This window comes from Helianthus annuus, chromosome 14 (assembly GCF_002127325.2).
Source record: "Helianthus annuus cultivar XRQ/B chromosome 14, HanXRQr2.0-SUNRISE, whole genome shotgun sequence".
In the NCBI taxonomy this organism is placed as follows: Eukaryota; Viridiplantae; Streptophyta; class Magnoliopsida; order Asterales; family Asteraceae; genus Helianthus; species Helianthus annuus.
Window position 1 is genome coordinate 28,581,146 of NC_035446.2, and position 14,210 is coordinate 28,595,355.

The 14,210-nt window shown below is 39.5% G+C and overlaps 1 non-coding gene across 1 annotated transcript; it reads left to right on the plus strand.

Annotated features, from left to right (window-relative positions):
* Positions 1-10,417: 10,417 nt before the first annotated feature.
* LOC118487032 lies at positions 10,418-10,523 on the plus strand. The gene has a single exon (XR_004880199.1). It is a non-coding gene; the product is annotated as a small nucleolar RNA R71 (small nucleolar RNA).
* The last annotated feature ends 3,687 nt before the right edge of the window (positions 10,524-14,210 follow it).

Below are 14,210 nucleotides of genomic sequence, written 5' to 3' on the forward strand. Positions count from 1 at the left end.
AAGAATTGGATCAAGGAGGAGTACTGTCATGGGGACGACATTCGCAAGCTCGCGAACGAGTACTGTGAGCTTAAGATGGTCATATCAGAAATTGAGACATACACCAGGCGATCCAACAACTATGCTGCTCTCTGTCCCAACATGTCTCAGCCGGCGTATCGAAGAATCGAGCTGTATATCAAGGCTTTGGTTCCTGAAATTCAGAGTCTGGTGACTTCAGCAAATCTCACCATGATCCAGCAAGTGATTCGTCTAGCCCACCGACTCACAGATCATGCAGTGGAGCAAGCAAGCTGCCCTAAAGGATCAGTGCTACTACTGAGGCTTCTGGTGATAACAAGCATAAGTGGGATGGCAACCAAGGCAAGGATGCAAACCCTACACAAGCCCCAACACAGCAAAGAAAGTTTGAGAACAACAAGGGTACTCAGCAACAGGGTGGTTGCCATGGAAACCGACCCAAGTGCAACAAGTGTAAGCGACATCACAATGGTCCTTGTGAGAAGAACCGCTGTCAAATGTGCAACAAGATGGGGCATGAGGCCAAAGACTGTAGAAGCCCGTACCCAGAAAGGCAAAACCAGCCACAACAATTGCGACAGCAACAACAACAACAGGGAAACAGCCGTGGCTGCTACCAGTGTGGAGCAATGGGGCAGCTGCGGAAGGAATGTCCCCAACTGAACCAGAACTATAACAACAACAATCAGGGCACTGGAAACAACAACAACAATAGTGACAATGGTGCAAGGGGCCGAGTTTTCGTGATTGGAGCTGGTGAAGCATGGGATGACCCCAACGTTGTAGCGGGTAAGTTCCGACTTGACGATCGTTACATTTCCATATTATTTGATTCTAGAGCCGATGCTAGCTAAGTATCCCTACGTATTAGTAAGAACCTTAAGCCTGCACCTACACCTACACCGTTAAACTCTAAGCACGTCGTCGAATTAGCTAATGGTAGAAACATTGAGGCCTCACACGTTATTAATAACTGCAAACTCATACTATCTGGTCAGACTTTTCTCGTCAATCTCTTTCCCATCATTCTTGAATGCTTCGATGTCGTTATCGGTTTGGATTGGTTATCCAAACATAGAGCTGAAATACATTGTCAAGAGAAGGTCGTTCGTATTCCTCATTCTTTTGGCGAACCCCTCATTGTTCAAGGTGATAAGGGTGGTGCTGTCACGGGCATCATCTCGTTCTTAAAGGCCCAAAAGTGTTTACGAAAAGGGCCATACCGCTATCCTAGCACTCATTACTGACACCCAAGAGAAGGAAAGGAAGATAGAAGATTTTCTCATCGTACGCGACTTTCCCGAGGTATTCCTTGAGGAATTACCTGGTCTTCCAACCATCGTCAAGTTGAATTCCAAATTGAGCTAACTCCTGGAGCGGCACCCATAGCTCGTGCACCTTATCAACTAGCCACAATCAATCTGGAGGAACTTTCTACGCAATTGCAGGAGCTGTTGGATAAAGGTTTTATCCGTCCTAGCTCGTCACCCTGGGGAGCCCTAATTGTAGGACCGGTTTTGACACCGTTCGATTGCGTAACGAACGTTCGACGTGCGGAATCCGTGAACGTGCGTGACCGAACACACAATAACGTACTAGAACCGTGATTTTATTGAAGAATATGACGTGTACGATACAAAAATCACGTGGAGAGAGCTTTCTCTCTCTAGACTTTCTCTCTCTAGACTTAAATCTCCAAAATCACAAATGAGCTAAAAAGTCTTTAACTTTACTACTAACTCCTCTATTTATAGGTCAAGGCTTTAATGAAACTTTTCATTAATTACAAGATTTCCACCTTGCCTTTTGACTAGATATAACACTATAAAGACTTGATTTCTTCGGTTTCTTGCTACGGCTCGGATTGATGAAGGCGATAGACATTAATGCACTAACAATCTCCCCCTTGGATATTGCCGCAGTCAATCTCGTAGCGTTTTGTCTTTCTCTTTTTCGAACAGAATCCTCGTGGATCTGTCTTTAGCTTTAGTTGCTCTCCCTCTTGGTAGTCTCTTTCTTCAGGCTCCCCCTTTCGTCAAGCTTCCGTGCTTTTGGGATCGACACCTAGCTTTCCGTAGCAATAGAATCAGAAACCTACACATCTCAACCTCTCGTAAGACAAAATAATTTTGACTCTAAAAGAATTCTTCAAAATTCTCAAACATATAACACACGATATTGTGATTCAAATTAATGAATCATCTAAACATTTGAGGATTATCATCCAACTTCTCATCATCTTAACCAAACCAATTGTTCATCTTGTTTAGCCTTTGAGATTTTGAAAATCAGCTTTTCAACATCAGTTGTCGAAAATCTTTTTGAATTTTTCAAAATTTTATGCTAAAACACACTAAAATCTTTTTGGATTTTGGGAAATAAACTATATACAGACATATTTTTGTGAGTTTGTGTAAGAGGATCATATCAGTTTTTGAGACACATCACAAGCACCGTTAAGCTTTAATCATTTTAAGTTCTAAACGATTCACGTTGATTGATATAGTTGTCCTCTTAAGCTCAATCTAAAAACTTTCGAAATGCTTACCGATATGTTAAGGTATATTAATTTTGCACTAAATTCTTATGGACCCCACGATCTCAGCATATCCCCTCATCATGCATTACACTAACTCAAGTAATGCCTTTAAACTTTCATCAACTGTGATATGTGCGAAAACAAAACAGAATGTTTAAACATTAACAATCAGGTCGATACTTCCGTATACGCAGAGAAAGTCCAATGTTTAAACAAACTAAGAAAATAAAACAAGTTGAAATTGTTTAGGCTTTAACCACCAGGTCGATACTTCCGTATACGCAGAGGAGGTCCAAAGCTTAAACGAAACACCAAAGAAAATAAAGCAGAACGTTTAGGCAATAACATCCAGGTCGATACTCATGTATACGCAGAGGATGTCCAATGCTTAAACAAAATAAAGAAATAAAACAAGTTTAAATCTTTGCAAAATGAAATGCACAATCACAACGACTTTTCAGCAAAGTTGTGAAAGTTCACAAACTTAACCAGTTTTTATGCTTTTTGGCATTCAGCGATTACTGAGTAGGTACACAATCATGAAGGACAAAACTAAGTACTATGCTTTCAACCATGTTTCCCACTAGAACTAGGCTTTTTCATTTAAGTTTTTATCGTTATCGCAAATCTACTAGTCTAGCTGAGCCTATCGTCACATCTTTAGTGAGACCGTTTATTACATTTGACATTTCATTTCTTTAGCATGCTGTGATAGTCCACTGATTTACTATCATTTCCTCTTTTTTCACAACAAAACTCGTTTTTGAATTTTTCAATGTTTTTGACTTTTTCAAATTTTCAAATTTTTTTAAAATTTTTCTCCCCCTAAAATCAAAATATGTTTCAATTTTGATTTTCTGGGAAAATTTGAAACAAACTGTACAAACTTGACAACTTGATGAGAATCACTTCAATTCTCTATCCACCTGGCATAAACAATCAGAACTCCCCCTCATAACAAACTATCTTCCCATTATGATCTCAAAACACTTAAGTTTGTTTTAATCAAAATGGTTTTTCCGAAATAATTAGTTTGTTTACCAATCATTTGTAGATTCGGGGTTAATTCATCACATTGTTTTCTTCATCCACATGACAGATTTTACAATTTCAGTTTTAGATCTCAAACATCACTTGTAGAAAATCAAGTACAACTTAATGTCCCTGATTTACCACATGTAAAGCGAAAAATCACCAGAGTGAAATTTCTCAAGAAATGTGCCGATTCATGTTCCACGCTTACCAACCTGAGAACTCCGGCAAGTCAGGTTTTTCAGTTAAAAAGATTCACCCAAGCCTGACGGTCCTTGGGTGATTTCGAATTCTTGTTCAACAATGGTGGAAAGTTTGCGTTATCCATTGTTAAACCAGAATTCTCAACTTTTACCTCAACACGTGGCTCTTCTGTTACCACACCAGATTCATTGCCTGAATGTGGCTTTTCTGACTTTGATGAGTCAGATTCATCGCCGACATGTGGCTCCTTTGTTTTCACAGAAACAGATTCATCGCCAAGAAGTGAAAATTTCACTTTCTTTGTTTTGTTAATCTTCTGATTAACAACTTTGTCTTTCTTCAAAATTCCTTTCTCTTCTGTCCTCAGATTTGTATCTGATGAATTCGTTTTGCAAGATTTATCATTCTTTGAAAAGCAAGACGATTTATCAGAACTGCTGTTCAGTTTTCCTGATGTACCCGAGGACAAAATCCTTTCAAGATACTCCCTTGCTTTCTTTCTTTTCTTTCTCAGTCGGTCTTTCTGCCCTTGTGAAAGCTTCACTTTCTTTTCTTGAACTTTAGGTTCTTTGACTTTCTGTTCTGAAACTTTCAGTTCCTTGGGCTTTTCTTTGACTTTGACTGACTTTATCACCCTTTTCTAAGATATAGCCCTCAATCTTTCATTTGATCTCATTGGGCAATCTCTGGCAATGTGACCTATGATTCGACATTCATAGCATCTCCTCATTTCAAAACTCTTACTCTGGCAGTTAACAACAATGTGTCCTTGAAAACCACATTTGTAGCACACTCTGTTATCATACCGTTCACCACTATCATACCAAACACTCAAATCATAACACTGATTTGATTTGTAGTACTCATGACTTCTCCTATAAGCTTGATTTGACGCTTGAGCACTGTGGTCAAACCTGCACCACTTATTACCAACAATTTTTAAGTTTTGATTTTTCAATTTTTGTGATTTTTGATTTTGAATGGATGATCGATATGATGAGCTGTTATTTTCTTTTTGAACAATTTTCTCCTTTTTAATTTTTTATTTCTGTTCCGCTTTCTTTTTCAAAGGTTTTTGCTTAGAGCATTCACCTTTTTCAGTTGATTGCAGAACAGTTTTCTGAAATTTTTCTTTTAATTTCAAAAACAATTTTTGTTTTTCTAATTTTTCATTTTCATCATCAGATTTCTCATTGCAATCTTCAACTTTGACACTGTCAAAGTTTGTGACATCGTCACTTATTGGAATTTCATTGATCGGTTCTGGACAAACATATGTTGCAGATGTCACAAAACCTTTCAACTTATTTTCTAACTCAGCAATTTTATTCCGATCACTTTCAGCTTCTTTTTCAAGCTGAATGATTTTAGCAAGATGAGAATTTATTGCAATTTGTTTTTCAAGATTATTTTTACCAAAAATATCTTTCTCATCTTCTAAAATCTTTATTTGATTATGAAAATCTTTTTCTTTTTCTTTTAAAATTTTGTTCTCCAATGTCAAACTCTCTAAATCCCTCAAGAGTTTAGCATTTTTAGATTTCAGATTTTCACAATTTAAGCACTTCTCGATCGTTTTTACAACTTCAGCTTTTGTCTCCACCTTGATAACTGAAATTTCTTTAACCTGCTCCTCTACCTCTTGAACGATTTTCTCAGATTTGACTTTTACTTCATCAGTTGCTGCTTCATGATTCTTCTCTCCTGAATCAGTCTTCAATTTTCTAATCTTTTGTAACTCAAGTTCTTGAGCTTGAATCTTCTCGATGAAGTCACTAAGGTTGAGAAATTCATAGTTTGAATTGTTCTTCAACATCATCAAGTAAGTACTACACTCATCATATGGCAATGCGTTTGCCAATTTGTCTTTCAATTCCTCATTGGTCTTGGTTATCTTCAATCTCCCCATCTCCACAACTAGAGGACAATAGATGTCAATCAATTCTTTTGAAGACTCTCCCTTGATACCTGTAAAATTATCAAATTTGTTCAGTGCAATATAAATTTTAGAATCCATGCTTCGGTAATGAAAGATTCACGAAAACAGATTTTCGAATGATACGAGAATTCACACACTCTAAAATCCGTTCAATCTTTTTTTAAAAACAAACGAATCAGATGAATATCTGATAAACCGGTGACAACAGATCAGGTGAAGATTCGGATTGCCGCTCGATTTGATGCACTTTAAACTTGAACAAACAAAATTCTATAACTCGAATTGTGACCCGATCGGGTGAGTCAACGGGGTCGACTTTGAATGAATAGGACCCACCACTTGATTAATAATACTACATGACAAAAATGACTTGATCACCTTCAATCAACAATTGAATCAATTAATTTCTAAGTTTCCAACAAATTGACACCACCCACTAGCCGATGATCATTTAATGATCACATGTAGCAAATTCTTGATAACAACAAACGTATTAAGTGACCGGCACAATTACTACTAAATAGATAGTGGCAAGTGGGTATCGAACACAGAGAGTTTGTGGAATATGTGTTATTTGAAAGTTTATCTAATTTAACTAAATTAATCTAATTGCAAGAAAAATAAAATTCAAGAATTTATGTGAGTAAATTGGTTTTAGACTAAATTAAACTAATTAAATTTCAAGAGAAAAGAGTTGGTTGTAAACAAATTAGAGACAAATGATCATCCTAGATTTCCGGTTTGCTTTGACATTCATATTATCATTTCACTAGAAAGAACTACATAGACATAGCTCATGTATGATTACTTGCAGTGATGAAAGGGAACTAAGTACTCAGATTCCTAGAACGTGAGGTTGTTACCCGATGATCAATCAACCCTTACCCAAGGCTAACTATACCCATGATATCTTGATTGCCAATGGCACCAAGAACGTATGGTTTCCAATTAGTTCAATGTAAGAATTAACAAGTTACTAACAAACAATCACACACCATAACAAACAATCATAAAGACAAAATTTGTTATTCTAGAAATAAAGAAAATCAAACATGAAATGTCTCAATCAAACCTTCAATCCAGGACAATCATCAATTGTTTAGCCACGCATGGCTTGAAGCAACATCATACAAAAGTTTCTAGTGTTCATCAAGATCAAAGATAACAAAAACTAATGATTCCAAGATGTTTCCCCACTCCAAAAAGTCTCCAAATTGCTCCCAATTTCGTTCACAATTAGGTGGTAACCGATTGACAATGATAAGTCTCCATAAAACCCCATCAAATGACCAATAAATGTGCAAGTTACAAAATAAGATCAGTCGGAGCCGTAACCTACGGCTCCCAGCCGTAGGTTACGGCTGTCAGCAGCTCCAAGGTCAACATAGGGTGCCGTAACCTACGGCCCCCAGCCGTAGGTTACGGCTCTGAGTGGTTCTTTACGGCAAGCCTCTCCTGTTTTACGGCAGAACTTTTGATGCAAAGGTTGTGGCCGTAACCTACGGCCCTCAGCCATAGGTTACGGCGCTGAGTGTACTTGTCTTCCTATTTCTTCACTACAGCTTGATTTCTTCACCTCTTAACGGTGCCATCTTCCCACATCCATTCAAATATCATAAGTCCCGCATCTTAAGCACTTTAGCACCTGCATAATCAAACATAGATTGGTTACCAAGTACAAGCAATTAACTGAATAAAGCATGGAATGTGCGTACATTTAGACCTTTTAAGGGTTGTCCTACGGACCACCCGTCACATCCCCACACTTACCCGTTGCTTGTCCCAAGCAACTCATTCACAAACTATTTTCAACCCTCAAGCAATCAATCATGTAAACCAAGCTAAAGTGTCGTCCTTTTACTAACTTTCAATCATTCCACAAGGCACACCCCTCACAAGAACTCTCGGTGACAAGATAAATTAGCATGTTATGCTAAATCACTCAATACGTGTGTGTGTGTGTGTGCGACAATAAGCTTGTATAAGAATCAAGTTTCCTCCTAACAAATATCTAGCATGCTTATGAATCAAAGAGACTTACGGGTTGTAATGGGGCTAAATGCAAAGGTAGGGAATGGTGGAATACACATGAAGGAGCTAATTGATTTGACCCGGTTTTTATTTCTACTACTAAACAAAGCAAACATCAACTATATACACAACTTCATCAACATTTTCAACTACTATCGCAACTAACTCTTTCTTTTTGCACTTTTCTCATATTTTTTCTTTTTTTTTCCTTTCTTTTTTTTCTTTTTTTTAATATAGAACTCAACAACATATACAAGAATATCAACAATCACAAACTAAATTCCTAAACCGGGTCGTCTCAATAGGTAAAGTTTTGTAAGAAGGTTTAAGGCTCAAACATGGCTTTCTAAAGGACCAAACCCCCACCCCTCACAATACCAAGCTCATATATGTAAAGTATGAGGTCCAACCCACCAATCCCGCACTCTCACACATCTAGATGAGGCTACCTAAAAGTCCCCTATCATTTCCAAAAGCATGCTAACTCTAGGATTTAACAAGTATTCACACACAAGTTCTATTAACACACTACACACACCGCCACTCAAACAAAGAAATATCAATAACACTCATATGTGGCTCAATTCTCACCAAGAGAAGACTAGGAATGGGTGTCGGTGTGTCAAATGGCACAATATCAAGTTTTCAAATTTTTACACTTTTCGCTTGGATTTACAAAAATTTTAAAATTCTCAAAAATTCCCCCATCCCCACACTTGGGATACATTGTCCCAATGTATGGTTTTGAGGAAAAGATCGCTTTAACCAAGAACATCAACAATTGCTTATACTCTCAAACCCCAAGTTTCTTTTTGTATTTTTTTTAAACAAAATCAAACAAACTAACTACCAATATTTCAAAGCTAAAGAACACAACAAGACTAAGGAAAGAGTACATTGACCTGGTGAAGTTTGCCACAACAGATGTTGTAGATAATTCGACTTCCTATCACCACTTTCACCCAAATATCCGTACATCTTCCCCACACTTGAATGTCGCCATGGCCATGAAACATAGAAAGATAAAAATAGCAAGATCAATATAAAACCCCGGGTTGCCTCCCGAGCAGCGCTAAGTTTCGAGTCTTCAGCCAGACCGTGCCACCCCCATTTAAGGTGGCTCAAAGAAGTGGTTCCTGCCATCTCCATCACTTCCTTGTGCCATTGAGCAAAATGCATCCATCTTGTTTTGACTCGAGGGGTAATCAAATACGCTCTTTCTTGAACCCATATGCTTTTCTTCATGATCCGGTGGGTGATTTCTTCTCATTCTTTGGAACACCTTTTCACTAAACCCACTATCATCCACCTCAACAAACTCGTAACTAATCATCTTCGTCTGAACATTAAATGACAACTTACGGTTCTTTTCGGTCATGTTAATGATTCCTTCTCTACAATCAATTTGAGCATTTGCCGTATAGAGAAACGGTCGACCCAAAATCACTCTTTGTTGTGACGCCATCGTGGTAGTAGCATAATCTAAAACCAGAAAATCCACTGGATATTCGAATTCTCCCAACCGAATCATAACATTCTTAACCATTCCCCGTGGACGCCTCCAACTTTCATCCGCCAAGCTCACCATGGTGTCTATATCTTCAAGCGGACCAAAGTCGTACATATCGTATAGATCGCCAGGTAGCACACTCATGCTTGCCCCGTAGTCCAACAATGCGTGAGGGATTTTTAATTTTCCCACACGAATAGGCACGATTGGTGCTCCATGCTCTCTGTCCGTTTCAACCTCGGCATCCTTTTCCAAACCTGCATTCACTTGACAAGAAGATGTTAAAAATGTTTCATTGAATTCTCTATTAGGAACGGTACAAACCACATTGATGTTAACACTTTTAATGTTTTTGGGATTTATCACCGTGTCACTTGGTAGCTGGCCTTTTGCTTTCTTCAAAATTGCCACTTCACTCGCAAGTTGACCCATTTGAGTAGTCAAAGTTTGAATAGCTTTATCACGGGCCTCGTCCGTTTGCATCCGAACTTCATCACGTTGATTCATTCGTTGCATTTCGACTTGCATCGCCTTCAACATTTCCATTACTTCGTTTCCACCCGAGGACCCCCCTTGTTCTTGACCCGTTCGATATTGCCTTTGGTATCCTTGGTTGTTCCCCCCTTGATATCCACTTTGGTTATTGTAAGGTTGGCGCGAACCATAATTACCTTGATTACCTTGGAAATTCGGGTTTGCTTGATTCGAAGGGTTCCCATAACGAAAATTGGGGTGGTTCCTCAACCCGGGGTGGTAAGTGTTAGAATTCATGTTGAAGTTTCTACCACCCCCTCCTTGACCTTGTAATGCATTCACCTCCTCATATTGCCCATCCAACATTCCTTGGCAATTTTCAGCCGCATGACCTATTTCATTACAAATAGCACAAACATCATAAATTTGGTTAGAAGTTTGTAAATTACCATCCTCGGCGGCATGCACTTGTGTTCGGGTAATGGCTGGTCGTGCTCTTCTTGATGCTTGAGCTTTTCTCTTTGACGTAATGGCCATTTGTTCTAAGAACTCCCAATCATCATTCTCATAATTGGTGCCAAAAGTCCCATTTGTGATGGACATCAAATCTCGTGCACCTTCGACACACAACCCTTCATGAAAGGCATTCATCAACTCCCAAAGCTCAATTCCATGGTGTGGACAATTTTTGATCATCATATTTAAGCGCTCGAAGGCTTCATGGAACATTTCGCCTTGTTGTTGTTGGAAACTTCTCAACCCTTTCCTAGCATCATTGGTCTTTTGGGCGGTATAAAATTCGTCTAAGAATGTTTGCTGCATTTCCCCCCAAGTATAAATAGATGCCGAAGGCAAAGTGTAGAACCACTTCTTTGCCTTATCTTCCAATGAGAATTGAAACAAGACCAACTTCACATCATCGGCCGAAAAACCTTGACTCCCAAGAGTGTTATAAATTGAGTCATAGGCCTCCAAATGAAAATAAGGTTCCTCCGTTGCTAGACCCTTATATTTCGGCAAACTTTGTAAGGAATTAGTCCCTACTTCAAAGGTTCTTCCTTGGTTGTTATGAGGAATAACCACCGGTGAAGGATTGTGAGTAATTACCGGCTTAAAATGCGCTTCAATACCCCTCGCGTGCTCTCTAAGATGCCTCCTTGGTACACCAAACCTACCCTTTGGACGAACTCCCATTGGTCTTGGTATATGCCCTTGTGGTGCAATTGGTTGTTAAAATTGTTGTTGTGGCATCGGTGGGTTTTGAATTGGCCTTTGGAATTGTTGTTGAACATTCGGTGGATGAACTTGTTGCAATGGTACCGGACGTTGCAATTGTGGCCCTTGTGGCCTTGGCCTAACATGTTGAGGTATGAGTTGTTGTTGTTGCACTCCACCAACATTTGGAATCACTTGCATTTGCCCTTGCATATAACCGAATTCCCCTTGATCTCCATCACCCCCATAAGCATACCCATCTTCATCAAAACCCTCAAACTCCTCAAATCCTTCATCATACCCATCTCCTTGAATTCCCGAAGATTGCCCAAATGGAAGAGTCGAGTATTGGAAACCCGACTGGTTTGACGGTCGAAACGGTGTAGCATGGACAATGGTCGAAATTGGTGCTATGGTGTGGCTTGAATATGACGGACCCGCACCCGGGAAGAAATGGGATAATGGTGGTATAGTAGTGGAAGGATTAAAGGTAATGGTTGGTTCTTCTTGGGTAGTAATGGGTTGTGTGGTGTTGGTTGGTGTAACATTTTGAATTATGGTGGGTTCGGTAGTATTTGGTGGAATGGTGGTATTTGGTGAAGGTTGAGTGGTTGTTGGTATAAATGGTGAAGTAGGTTCACCCGTAGTGGGTGGTGGTGGTGGATCCATGTATCGAAGTGGTATAACTGGTGTAATTGGTGTTGTTGGTGAACCGCTGATTGTATTTTCTCTTAGTAAAATCCTATTCGCTCGCAAAGTTCGCTCGATTTCTGGATCAAACACTAGTGGTGAAAGCTTGTGAGAGCTTCTAGTACACATGCACCTGTAAATACCTGCACACTAACACACCCCGCGTAAACCAGAAAATAACAAACTTAAGAAAAGAACAAAAATAACACATGTTGCGCACTAGTCCCCGGCAACGGTGCCAAAATTTGACGTGATTTCGTGGCCACAATCAAATTTAATCCAATTACTACTAAGTAGATAGTGGCAAGTGGGTATCGAACACAGGGAGTTTTTGGAATATGTGTTATTTGAAAGTTTATCTAATTTAACTAAATTAATCTAATTGCAAGAAAAATAAAATTCAAGAGTTTATGTGAGAGAATTGGTTTTAGACTAAATTAAAGTAATTAAATTTCAAGAGAAAAGAGTTGGTTGTAAACAAATTAGAGACAAATGATCATCCTAGATTTCCGGTTTGCTTTGACATTCATATTATCTTTTCACTAGAAAGAACTACATAGACATAGCTAATGTATGATTACTTGCAGTGATGAAAGGGAACTAAGTACTCAGATTCCTAGAACGTGAGGTTGTTACCCGATGATCAATCAACCCTTACCCAAGCCTAACTATACCCATGATATCTCGATTGCCAACGACACCAAGAACGTATGGTTTCCAATTAGTTCAATGTAAGAATTAACAAGTTACTAACAAACAAGCACACACTATAACAAACAATCATAAAGACAAAATTTGTTATTCTAGAAATAAAGAAAATCAAACATGAAATGTCTCAATCAAACCTTCAATCCAGGACAATCATCAATTGTTTAGCCACGCATGGCTTGAAGCAACATCATACAAAAGTTTCTAGTGTTCATCAAGATCAAAGACAACAAAAACTAATGATTCCAAGATGTTTCCCCACTCCAAAAAGTCTCCAAATTGCTCCCAGTTTCGTTCACAATCAGGTGGTAACCGATTGACAATGATAAGTCTCCATAAAACCCCATCAAATGACCAATAAATGTGCAAGTTACAAAATAAGATCAGTCGGAGCCGTAACCTACGGCTCCCAGCCGTAGGTTACGGCTGTCAGCAGCTCCAAGGTCAACATAGGGTGCCGTAACCTACGGCCCCCAGCCATAGGTTACGGCTCTGAGTGGTTCTTTACGGCAAGCCTCTCCTGTTTTACGGCAGAACTTTTGATGCAAAGGTTGGGGCCGTAACCTACGGCTCTCAGCCGTAGGTTACGGCGCTGAGTGTCCTTGTCTTCCTATTTCTTCACTACAGCTTGATTTCTTCACCTCTTAACGGTGCCATCTTCTCACATCCATTCAAATATCATAAGTCTCGCATCTTAAGCACTTTAGCACCTGCATAATCAAACATAGAGTGGTTACCAAGTTCAAGCAATTAACTGAATAAAGTATGGAATGTGCGTACATTTAGACCTTTTAAGGGTTGTCCTAGGGACCACCCGTCAGGGATTTTCAAAAATTGCTCAACCCCTCACGACTCTGACCCAGAAAGGTATCGCTTACAAGTGGAATGATGTTCAGGAGTCTGTATTTCAGAAGCTAAAAGAGAGACTCTATAGTGCGCCTATTCTCTTGTTACCTGAAGACACTGACGAGAACGAAAACGAAATTATTGCCTACGCTTCTCGACAACTCAAGAACCGAGAACGAAATTACACAAAACACGATTTGGAACTAGGTGCAGTAGTGTTCGCACTCAAGATTTTGAGACATTACTTGTACGGTACCAAGTGCATGATTTACACTGATCACAAGAGTCTCCAGCATATATAAGATCAGAAAGAGCTGAACATGCGGCAACGCCGATGGATCGAACTCTTGAACGACTACAAATGCGTGATTAAGTATCATCCAGGCAAGGCTAATGTTGTAGTTGATGCCCTCAGCAGGAAAGAGACCAAACCTAAGCGTGTTCGCGCTTTACAACTTACTATTCACTCGAACCTTCCTAACCAGATCCGAAACGCTCAAGTCGAAGCACTGAAGGCAGAGAACCTTCTAGCTGAGTCCATACGGGGCATGGAAAAGCAACTCGAACTTAAAGATGATGGCATTCACTACTTCATGGACCGTATCTGGGTTCCATCTTACGGAAATCTCCGAGAACCTGTGATGGACGAAGAGTACAAGTCTCGCTACTCGATACATCCTGGTTCTGACAAGATGTATCACGATCTCAAGACCTTATATTGGTGGCCTAACATGAAAGCTTTTATTGCAAAGTACGTTAGCAAATGCTTGACTTGCGCTAGGGTCAAGATCGAGTACCAAAAGCCGTCGGGATTACTGCAACAACCTGTAGGATCGTGTTCGGCCCTGATTGAGTCGATCAAAAGAATTCCTATCCAAATCAAGAGGCGGAAACTAATGATTTGGTGCTATTTCAGTAGGATTCACTTTAAATTGCTGTTGTATTGATCTTGATAACGTTTACAGACTCCGACAGCACTTCGGCAGCACTTCGTGGCTCAC